At 24.3% G+C, this 12,231-nt stretch overlaps 1 protein-coding gene across 5 annotated transcripts in view; it reads right to left on the bottom strand.

Moving 5' to 3' along the window:
• Positions 1-12,231, bottom strand: part of LOC114130344 (uncharacterized) — a 282,938-nt gene that overhangs the window by 167,288 nt on the left and 103,419 nt on the right. Inside the window, exon 4 of one of the 5 annotated variants that reach the window (XM_050199052.1) lies at positions 2,577-2,654. The exons of the other annotated variants lie outside the window; for them this stretch is intronic. The gene's annotated coding sequence lies outside the window, so the exon portion shown is untranslated. The remainder of the gene's footprint in view (positions 1-2,576; positions 2,655-12,231) is intronic. 5 annotated transcript variants of the gene reach the window in all.

The following is a 12,231-nucleotide window of genomic DNA, read 5'->3' as shown; positions in this document are numbered from 1 at the left end:
TAATATGTACCACAAACGAATTAACATTGTTCTGCGTAAGTTAATATTAACTCAAAAGTTAACAACAATGATATATTATATACAATTAATTAGTAAATTATGTAACAATTAATGCTATGTTTACAGCAAAAATTAATTCAACCTATACTCGCTACGGAATAAGAACGTAGGTATATGGGCAGTGGACCAAAACAGGTCCGCTTCTGGCGCGATGAGGTACGTTATTATTCTACGGCGAGAATACAGTCTAATTAATGTTAAAATAAATTACTACGATAGCGATAGGTATAAATATAGAATAAAATATACTTAATAATATAGATTGACAAACTGTACACACTTAGAATAGTTTTTTGATAACAATTTTAATTAATCATTGAGTAAATCCGTTACTGTTACCTTATTAATGACAAAGTTCTCTCAAAACGTACCGTAGAACAAACCGTAAAAATATCCTACAGGTCAAATTTTTCATTTTCAAAATTCACACTGAGTCTAAACGCCATATTTTATTATCGATAAGAATTCCACAAAATAATCAACTAAAGTGATAAAGATTGTATATGCACAATGCAATATAAATAGTTATTATATTATTATTTTATTTTTTGTAATATATATTACATTTATAATATTTTATATTAAAAAAGTTTGTGATAAGTGAAATAATTTTTTTTTATTGTTTTTACTAGTATTTGAATCTATTATTTTTTTTTTAAGAATAAATTATGAATATTGAAATAAATAAATATTAATTTGATATCAACGAGAATATATTTATGGTCACCTAATCTAAAATGTATGCAAATAATGAAAATAGACATTAAAAAATGAGCAATGAGAACAATACTGAAAAGAGAATAAAAATAAATAAAAAGAGGGCATGAAATAGTGGAAGAAACAATGGCCGCCTTACAGAGCTATACAAGATAAATAAGAAGAATTATTATAAATTTAATTTATGTAAGTAGTTACTTTAGTTTATTTCATACTAGTAGTAATCATAAATTAATCATAGGGAAGATGTCTCATAATGCGATGTGATATGTTAAGCATCTGATTACTATAATATGTATACAACGTACCTACTCTCTACATATCCATGTTTAATATAATATAATGTATCAGGTATTTGACATTTAATTATTTATGCGTACGTGTTTGTGGAGATTTAATAATATAGATATTTGGGTAATGTGGTTAAAAAAATATGAATTTAAATATATATTATGTATATCAACTTAGTTCGTACGATGTGTTTGGGAAGTGTAGTGTCTTACATTGTATAACTACAATATACATTTATGTCCAAAGAGACGTAGTGATATAAATCATTAAATATACAACAACAATATGTTTTTATTTTCTTGGAAATTCTAAAAACGTGTATTACAAATGCATCTAAAGATTTTTTAGGTATCAAAACCTTTTTTTTTAATGCGTAACAATAGGAAATTGCATTTTTCCCTTGAAAAATAAATAGTAAAAAAAAAATTAAAATATGTAAACATTTAAATACTTTTAGTATGATACTCTTATTATTATCACAATAACGTATAGCTCGTATTAATTATTAAGTTTTTAAACTTTTAAAACAACTCTTGTGAAGTTTATAGTAAACAAATAACTTTTGTGTATGTAATATTTGTTATAAATTATAAACGAATATTTCAAAACGCATTAACTATTAGCACACAATATTAAATTCTACAGTAACAACTTTCAGATTTTTTTTTTTCATTATTATTTAATTTATTAATACTTATGGGTATTATTATTTTTAATGATATAATTTTAAATAGTGTATTAAGGAAGTTTAAATTGTTTTAAATTTCTTAAAACAAAAATGATATTATTTGAGTCTTAATATTTTCGCTCTAATAATCTCATACTTAAAATAATATTTAATGCGTCTGTTATTAATTAGAGAAAACAGATGGTTGACATTTTATGAACAACTAAATCAAAAAGTTTTAAAACTATTATTCAATTTTAATAACTTATAAAAATATATAAGTACCTATTGTCATTAAAATGAACTTAAATTTGCATTTCATTTACATGTTTACATGGACATAATACATTATTAATAATAATAATAGATGTTTGTTTTAAATTAATACAAATAGTATATATAATTTAATAACGTATACATATGGTCAGAATATATTATAATCAGAATGTAATCATGATATGATCAGAATTTCAAAAATAAAGTTTGATTAAGAATATTAAATTAAAAGTAAAACAATAATAAGTATTTACATATATATGTAATATAGCTTAACAAATTTTGATTACGTCTGAGTGTTACTACTAGGTAGCTACTACTTTCTTCAATATTTTATCATGCATATTATTTTTCTTTTTATCTACGCTCATAATATGCCTATTATACTCATTATTACAGATTTCTAGATTTTAGTAAATGTTAAAATAAATATATATATATATTTATGAAATATTATAATAAATAAAATAAAATTATATTTTTGTGATAATATAATGTTGTCAGTTAATATTATGTATGTATATTTCTTAAACTACAGCTATAAATTATATAATGTATAACTTACTATAGTTTGTACTTAATTAAGTATTTGATGAAATACTTAACATTTCAATGAAGAGGTTATTAAATTTATATTTTTGACCTAAAACAAAAAATTAACTCATATTTTAAGTTAAGCTATTATTTCCGTAAAATAACTATTAACCAAATAAGTTAAACATTTGGGAAATTTCAAGCAATAATATTTATTTTAATGGAGTTAGTTCTTATTAACTTAAATTAGTTTAAAAAAAATGACTAGCTTTGATAGTTTTATACTAAGCTGTAGTGGAATAAGAAGCAAAAATATTGTAAAGATCATCTCAAAGGCTTTTATATAAGTTTTAAATCACAAATAGTAAATATCTTGATGACGGGGCTTATAAAACTAGTACTGTCACAGTTGTGAAATATATTTTACGTAGTTTATATTTTAAATAAAGCAATCGGAGTGCAATGAATTTTCCTATGTTGAGTGTGACGGCAACATGCATTCTTGCACTATAACTACACTGAGTGGCTAGACTATTAATTCCAGTTGGCCACCACGGTCCATGGACAACTATCTACTGAATATCAATTTATACTGTTTTACCAAAGTCAAACGGTGCAACTGACCGATCTTTTCTACGTGTGCAACCAACGCTTTCTAAGCAGAAACACTTCGAAGACATCGATATTTATTATCATATTATTTTTTTACGTTTGATAAATACTTATATATTACTCATGTAAAGAGTGAATTATTATCTAATCCATCACTAATCATCGTGAAACAACAGCCATTGTTAACCTATTTAGTGCAACTTGTCCTGGCTATGTGCTGATAGGTTCTTCGATGTTTAATTTGTACAGATAAAATAGTCTCCATTTCACTGTTTTTTGCAACCCTAAACCAAGTAACATCAATAAACCTAACAGTCAGCTTTACTGTTTTATCTAACGATACTAGTAAATGAACATATAGTATTATTGATATGAAACACTTAAAGCTTATTATTAAATTGTTAACAACAATATTTTAACACGACTGAACTTTAAAAAAAAAATAAAAAAAAAAAAAACTTAAAATAAAAACTTTTTAACACCATGAGATTCTATTATGGTACAAAGTAGTTAATAAAACCGAATGAAGTTGCTGTTATTTATCAAAACGTAATTCTCAATTACTTTTTACCACAATAATTCTTCGGCGAAAATGAAAAGAGAGAAACGGCTCATAGATTCAAAACGGACATTAGGTTTAAGTGATTTAATTAAATAATCTTTTAAAACTACCTTACATTTGATACTAGCTGACTAATAACGTTTCTATGACCATCATAAAGAATTTAAACTTTATCACTATAGTAACAACTAGAATCAGTTTAATTTGATAATAATCTACTTTAACAACTATTTTTAAAGAAAACAAAATTTTAATATAATTCTAAGATAGAATTATTAAAGTAAAGTAAATTAGTTTAAACATATTATACATTTATCTTATTACAATGATATTATTTCACAAATAAAATAAAATATTCAATTAATCCACAGCTAATATGCACAATTAAATTTAAGACATTTATATTGCAGTCTGCGAGTTACCTAATTCAGAGTATAACTTATAACTTTATTTATTCCATCGAGTTTTAATTTTATAATTTAGTTTTAAAAAGTTTTCGGATTTATATTATATATCAATTCCAAAACAACTCTATCACATTACGTACCAGAGTTTTTATAGAATATAATATGATGACATTACAACGACTTGATTTTATTAAATTAAATAGAAAACTTTATTTGTACATAAGAAATAAAATAGTTGTACCTATATTACACTGAAATGAGTATAACCTTAAAAGATATTTTAATATAAATTCAAAAAAATAAAATTAATAGGTAATACAACTCTTATTGACTTCCTCATGGTTGGTGGTTGTCAGTTATTATGGTTATTGGTAAATTTATTTATGTTATGTTGGCTACTATATAATTAACTTGCTCTGTTCAAACTTAAAATCATTTAACTCAAATCTAAATATGCGTGCACGGTCTTGAATTAGTATCAATTGATTATAAATTTATAAATGTACACACAAATATAACTGTTTGATAATTAACAAATAAAATTACAAAAATATTATAACAATGGTAAATGTTTTGTTGAATAGTTGAAATTAAATTGCATTAAATTTCAATAGTATCTACATCGTTTTAAAATTTTTAATGTTTATGAATACTATCAAATGTATTAATTTTGAATTTCATACATATAATATCTACTAAGTGGAGCCACTTAATAACTAATAAGTATAAAGAGACAGGTTTTAAATATTCTAAAACCAATCAAAAAATTGTTTACAAATAACCAAAAAAAAAATAATTTTCGACGATATAATGCCTTTACAAAATGACCAAAGTTCAATACAAAGTTCTTCATAAGTTTTTCAACCTATATTAAAAAAAAAGTCTATTGAAAAGTCAGATACATTTTTTATCAGCGATTGAATTTGTAGAACATTGTATATTCATCCATAAAATAACATTATTATTTATCATAAAACAACTTTCAATATTTTGTCGTACCTAATAACAAAAAAAAAAAAAAAAAAAAAATACCGTAGATAATAAAAAAAAATATTTTGACTCTTTTTGAGTTGGTAATAGACATTTTCAAGTTTCAATATTTTTATAAATATTGTTGATAAATTATATACCTATTAAATATGATTGAAAATGTAAAAATAAGATTTTCTTTATTGATGTATAATGTATATATATATATATATATATATGTTAAATATTAAAAATATGTTCAATTTATTTTCATATGTATTTGAAGTTCGAATTATTACAAAATTTTTTAAAATCTCTAAAATTTGTAATTTTATATAAATTACTTAAAAATTATCATAACAAATAGAACGAAAATATTATTTCTTAATAAAATATTTTTAACTTACACTAAAAATGTGTATAATTCATTAATACATTCACTAAAAATTAATCAAATAACTTAACAACGCTAAAAAATACTTAAAAATAAAAAAATATAGAACAATTTAAATAAATGCGAAATAATTGTTTATCCTATAAAGTATACATGTATCTATTATATGAAAAGAACTATATACTTGTATGAACTGTCTTAGACTTTAGAACACCCTCAAAAATGCACTTTGTATTTAAATCCGGGCCCGAGTTAATAATATACCTATGCATAAATTCAAGCATTACCTGTATAAATCATAGAAATTTGTAAATTTATAATGAAAAAATATCATGAATTAACCCCTAACTAACCTACTACCATAAATTATTAATTTAATAAAATCTCTACACCCTGGTAAAGCTAAATACACATTTCTCGTATTTATTTGGGGATCTAGGTACACGTATTTTATTGATGTGGGAGAAAAAAAATAAGCAATTGAACACAAAAAGTTAGCATTAGTATACTTATTTGGAGTTTTAATTTCAATTTTGTGTTTTTATGTTTATAATACATTATTTAGTATCAACTAAAACGTTTAACGTTATCTAAAATTATCTGTATTGTTAATACAAATCTAAGATTATAAAAATTCGTTTTATAATTTACGTAAGTCGTACATATAAATATAACGTACATGTTTTTAATATTATAAGTGTTTAATAACATATACATAATCGTATACGTGCATAATAATATATCATACATTTCGTAAAAAATAAATATTTGAATTTAAAATATATACTATGCATTATATTTTTAAATATACTTATACATAATTATTATATAATATTACTTATCAATTACATTGTTGTTTTTGTATTTATGGCTTCAATAACACAAGTACTTAAGTATAATGTATGGGTATTTAGCATAAATACAATTATTATTTTTATTTTTTTACAGTTTACACACCATAACTTTACGACAATTTGCTGATATTTGAAATTATTCTAGAGATTATTGGCAAGAATGTAACAATTCAATTCTGATTAATTCTATTAGATAAAATGACTATAGACAATCCTATTCACGATGATAGGTTTAGTAATCAAAATTATTATATTTTTGTTTGTAGAATTACTTACTATATTACATAATATTTTAGTAAAATTTATATTAGAATAGTATATAATTATATTATGAAATGTTACAATAAATTGAGCTAATTTAATCGAGATAATGTGAAGTATTTAAGTTATATAATTTGTTTTAAAATTTACTTTCGAGTTTATTCACACATCTCTTAGAATATCTTCAACGTTTTTACTTTTAATATAAATCGAAATGTAATAACGCAATAGAGATTTTTTAATGAGATTAAAACGTATTTTTTTCATTTAAACTTTTTTAAATTATTTATCCACTGAAATGTAATGTTTGTATAACCATTGGATTGATTGTACTTAAACTTCTATGAATAAAAAGTTCTTATACGGTGATTTAAATGTTTTAGGATATTAGTCCTTAATAAAAATACAATAACAATTGAAAAACATACCTATAAATTATTTAAAAATTATTTTAGTTTTAAATAATGCGATATTATACTTTTTTTCACTCTCTCTATTTATTAAAGTATATAAAAAAATGCATGCAAATATATATCCATAAACAATACACTAGTAAACGTAAAATAAATTAATCACGCCAAACGTGTTTGAACTGGAATATTAAATTAGTATATTAAATAAAAACAAGTTTAAATTGAAAAAAAATATAGTTTAAACAATTGGTTGTTATTTATTTTTATTTAGAAATTAGAAATCTTGATTATCACATATTATTGATAAAATAGACAGTTTAAGCAAGTTTCAAAAACTGGAAAATATATATTTTTTTTTTCTGAACACTGACTTACTACATATGATTAATTTATTTAACAAAAATAGGAAAAATCCAACATGACATATTAATACGTACATCAATATTTTATTATAATTTATATTTATATTTGGATTATTAATACTATACCTACTTTTTTTTATTTATTATTTTATAATAGCTATTAGTATAAAATTATGATAGCCAATTTAAAATTTGAATACCTACAATTGTTTTATTGATTTAATTTAATTTAATTCATAATTTATTTGTAACCCTATCAATAATACTAACATACTAATGGTATAGTTAATGTTTATAACTATAAAAATGTTTAAAATAGTGATTAGTTTGAATTAAAATGAACTAGAAAGCATGGTAAAAATAATACTGTATCGTTACTTCACTAATATAGTATGGTAACCGTACTTAATGCGATACTACACCTGAGTGTTTTAGTTGTCGTTTTGATCCTATTTTCTCCGACATGACAACTCACTCGGCCGTGACATTAGAAGAAAAAGTTTCACTTCAAAAACTTATTAAATTTTTGATCGTTGTGAAATTTTATAATAGTGTTCAAGTTTTTATACTAGTCATAATTTATTTACTTATTAGGTTTATCAACTCTATAACCAACAGTATTCTCAGTTGCAACATTAATATTAGAAATTGATTCTCTCGATTTTGGATCCGCAGTTTCAGTTTACGTTTTATTAAAATTAATCAAGTTGAACATTTATAATAAAAGTGCGTGTGAAATATATCTGTTTTTTTTTTTGTAGCTCAAAACCTATGTTATTTTGTTTTCAATAAAAATTATAAAAGTAAAGTGTATATAATATTTAATTTAAACACGTGTAGTGTTTGTGTAAATTAATTTGTATTTAAAAAAACCACGTATGTAATGAATTTTTTCAATTTACAATATAAAATATACATAGAAATTGTCATTCTATGTAAAACCATTATCGAGCGTTAATCTGCTGAGTTTTTTTTATCAGAATTATCATTACGAATAAATAAATAGTAAATAAACTATTAGGGTGCTTCCACGAGGTCAGGCCATAGGGAGTTGAATATATTGAACTTGTCGACATCTTGTCCTCAAGATTTTGTAACCTACAATATTTGGAAAACTAGCAATACACTGGTTATTACAAATAGATGTTTATTCCACTAAAAACATATTTTGAAAATGATATCACCTTATAATGTATAAGGTATATAAAGTAAATTATAAGCAGTATTTAAAATGAGATATTAACTAAATATTAAAATCTAAAAAATAATAATAATACTACTCTGAAGAAAAACATGATTCTGAACTTTAAGTGCTTTGGGGCACGAGTTAAACTTAACCAATCAATATGGCATTTTGTATACTTTATTTGTACGTATATTGGAACTAGAGGGATAGACTTGAAAAAAAAAAGAAAAAAAAGCCTATATAAATAAGGACCACCATAATATTTAATATATATTATATATTATATCAATAAGAAATATCTTCTATGTGATTTGTTTAATATATATTATGTTTATTATATTATAATATTTGATTTTACTAACCGGACTTGACCGGTATTGACATTATGTTTGTATAATGTCACGCAGGGCTCAGTAAATGTGTATACGAGGATATATTATAATATAAATACTTTATACAGGAAGAACTATCGAGGTTAGGTTAGGTTATTTTGTATTAGCTACGTGAAAAACGGGAAAACACGGTAACTCGTCCTGTATAATATTATACTTAACACGTGTGTGGCAGTTGGCTGCTAATTTTGCGTGGCAATATAATACAGAGGAGACCCGACGGCGACCGTTGTTTGTTGTTCAGGACAGACCACACCACCATTCCTGTCGAGGAGACGACCCCACGGGAACGAACGGGCTGGCGAGTCAGACCTTTTAGCGTAATATACGTTTTTATTATTGTTGTAATACGTGTGGTGTTAGTTATTCCGTAGAAATATTCGCTCGTTTATACTCGCGGGGACCACCACCACAACATTTGATTACAAATTCATACCAACCACCAAAGTTCTCTACTGCTTTAATATATAATATTATATTTAGGTGACATTTTTTATTTGACCACATACGACAAAAAATAAAAAAAATAACTGACGTTATAATATGATATGATATGGTATTAGTGGAAGATTTCATAGCTAAATTAGATTAAGATTGGTATAATATACTATTTCGTTGTATATCTTACTGTGTTTATTGAATAGCTCTAAATCAGTGATAGGAAAATACTTTACGTTACCTGAAAAAAAGGGGAGAAGAGTATTTTTGTCAGTTGCCGTTTTCTTTTATTATGGAAAAATACATCTCAACAGAATGTCGTTCTTATACAAATTTCCAATATTTTATCCAAATCAACCACACTCCATGAAACCAATTCAGTGATTGCTTTACTCAAAACACTTAAATAACACAAATAATGTATCTAATATCAAAGCATGCAAATTATTACTTAAATTATTAAATTTAATTGTATAAATGTAATATTTATATAATGTTATCTTAAAACACAATGACTGTTTTTATAGTGAAATATAATTAATACAAAAAAATATAATAATGTATTAAGATACTTAAGTCACGAAACCTTAACATCACAATATAATTGCAGATACAAAAAGCTTTAAGTTTTCATACGTGTTTTTATGCTAGTGAACCTTTTACATAGTTATAATATGATATAATAAGTGGTGTATTTTATTGCAAGAACTATAAATTCTTTGTGTAATGATGGATAAAAAAAAATTATGTTGTTCTATATATGTATTTCACAATTTGTTTTTTGAAAATAAACTATATCGGATAAAAAAAAACTCCAAAACGTATGAAAAAAATTACATTTATTCAAAGTAAAATATGTAAATGTTCCCATGTAATTCGAAACACAAAATTATTGAAATTACTGGAGCAATAACTATAGAATTAATTTTACTACCAATGTGTATAAACTATTCAATAAGACGTATTATTTCACTACACACTTGTACATCATTTTTGTATTATTTTGGATTATATTATAAGTTATACATCTTCTTATGATGATTTTTATGTAGCTCAACGACTTGATAACAACATTTTTTTTTTATTAAACAATCACAAAGCGTATGCTCTGTCATATTATTATGATAGAATAATATTGTTAATCCCCCCCCCCCCTATTCACCCTGATACACCTCTCGATGTTATTAAAAAGTTTTCGCAACCAGAGGTTTGGTATTTTCGTCACCACGTGCCGGTCTCACTGGCAGAGAATCGAATAGCCTCGGCGTTCACGCATGCTGTTACTATAGTGCGGTCGTTAGCCTAAGCGAAAGGTGCGCCCCAAGACGCGTAAAATGCATCCGCCAACGAGTTATTACCATTATTATCGTTATTATATTATGTTAAATTATTATAATACAGTCCACGAGCCGTTCGCGTGTATACAGTGGTGTCCCGTAAAACATTTCGGCGATCCATATAACGCGCATTGCGCCTACCACTGACAACGACGCCACCACCGGCGTGCGTTAAACTTTCCAAAGTCGTAACTATCGTTATTATTGTTCATGATCGTATTTGGTATACGATCGGTCACAGTATCGGGTCACTGTACGTATATTATATATCATAATATTATATTCTATATATATATATATATATATAGAATATATAAGTAGAACTACTCAGCTATATAAACGTATTATTCGCATCGGTCGATCACGTACCACGGCCACCGCGCATGCATATTATACTATAACAGTCGTACGAACTCCCGGTGAAAGTGTGACCCTGTTTTCTGTATTATATACATCGAACGTATGTGATATATTTCGTATTTATCAAGACGCAAAACAATTCAAACTTTATGGTAAATAGACGTTGACAAATATGAAAAATGTCGAAACCCCTGGCTGGATAGAAAAAAATGAACCTATGCATATAAAGGTTTAAATTTGTTTTTTTTTTATATATCAAACGATAAGCTTTTGAAAAGTGAATACACTCATAATCCTTTTATATTATATTATGATCGAACATCACCCATATCACTGAATATAATAATAAATTATATAATATTGGTAATATGAAGTCGTATAATAATATAGCTATATTATATTTTATAAAATAACTATCTATATCGGGTCATGAGAGGAATAACGACTACGAAACGTAATTCAATTTTGAAAATGTAAAAAAATTGTACCGGAATATGAATTTAATCAACATATTAATTTAAGATTTTCTGAATTCGACTGCAATTTAAGCTATATTTTTTCTTTTATAAAATACCAGTATATCAACTTAAAATATGTCTTTAAAAATACTTGCAAATATAGCACTAATAAATGTAAAACTTTAAAAAAATAATAAATATTTAAAATATGATATTATTATCAAAGAAAAATATCCTTTGTTGCAATGCACTGGTGTAGTCATATTGCATAACCACTATGCCGTGTTACATAAATATCTTTATGGTACTTATTATTCCTAACTCATTTGAGAAAATTGTATTTATTGAGAACATTTTCTAATTTTTTTTTCCATTTAAGTATTTAAGTATATTCCTGCGTACAAATTTGTGTTTATAAATATTTTAAAATTGAAAAATAGTAAATAAAGTACTATCTGCTCGTATATTATTATAACGGTTTTTTATAATACTAAAAATCATTCAAAAAAGAATAAACAATTTTTGTTGTAAAATATTAAATAATTTCACTAAAATCCTTATGGTTGAATGAAAATTTAAATATTTAGTAAAGTAAATATTTAAATAATAAATGAATTGTGTTTTATTAAAGCGTAACGTTTTGTTTTGCTAATAGCTAATTTAATTAATAAATTAAAATAC

Source organism: Aphis gossypii, chromosome 2 (genome assembly GCF_020184175.1).
Source record: "Aphis gossypii isolate Hap1 chromosome 2, ASM2018417v2, whole genome shotgun sequence".
Classification (NCBI taxonomy): domain Eukaryota; kingdom Metazoa; phylum Arthropoda; class Insecta; order Hemiptera; family Aphididae; genus Aphis; species Aphis gossypii.
This window is presented reverse-complemented; position numbering and strand designations above follow the sequence as displayed.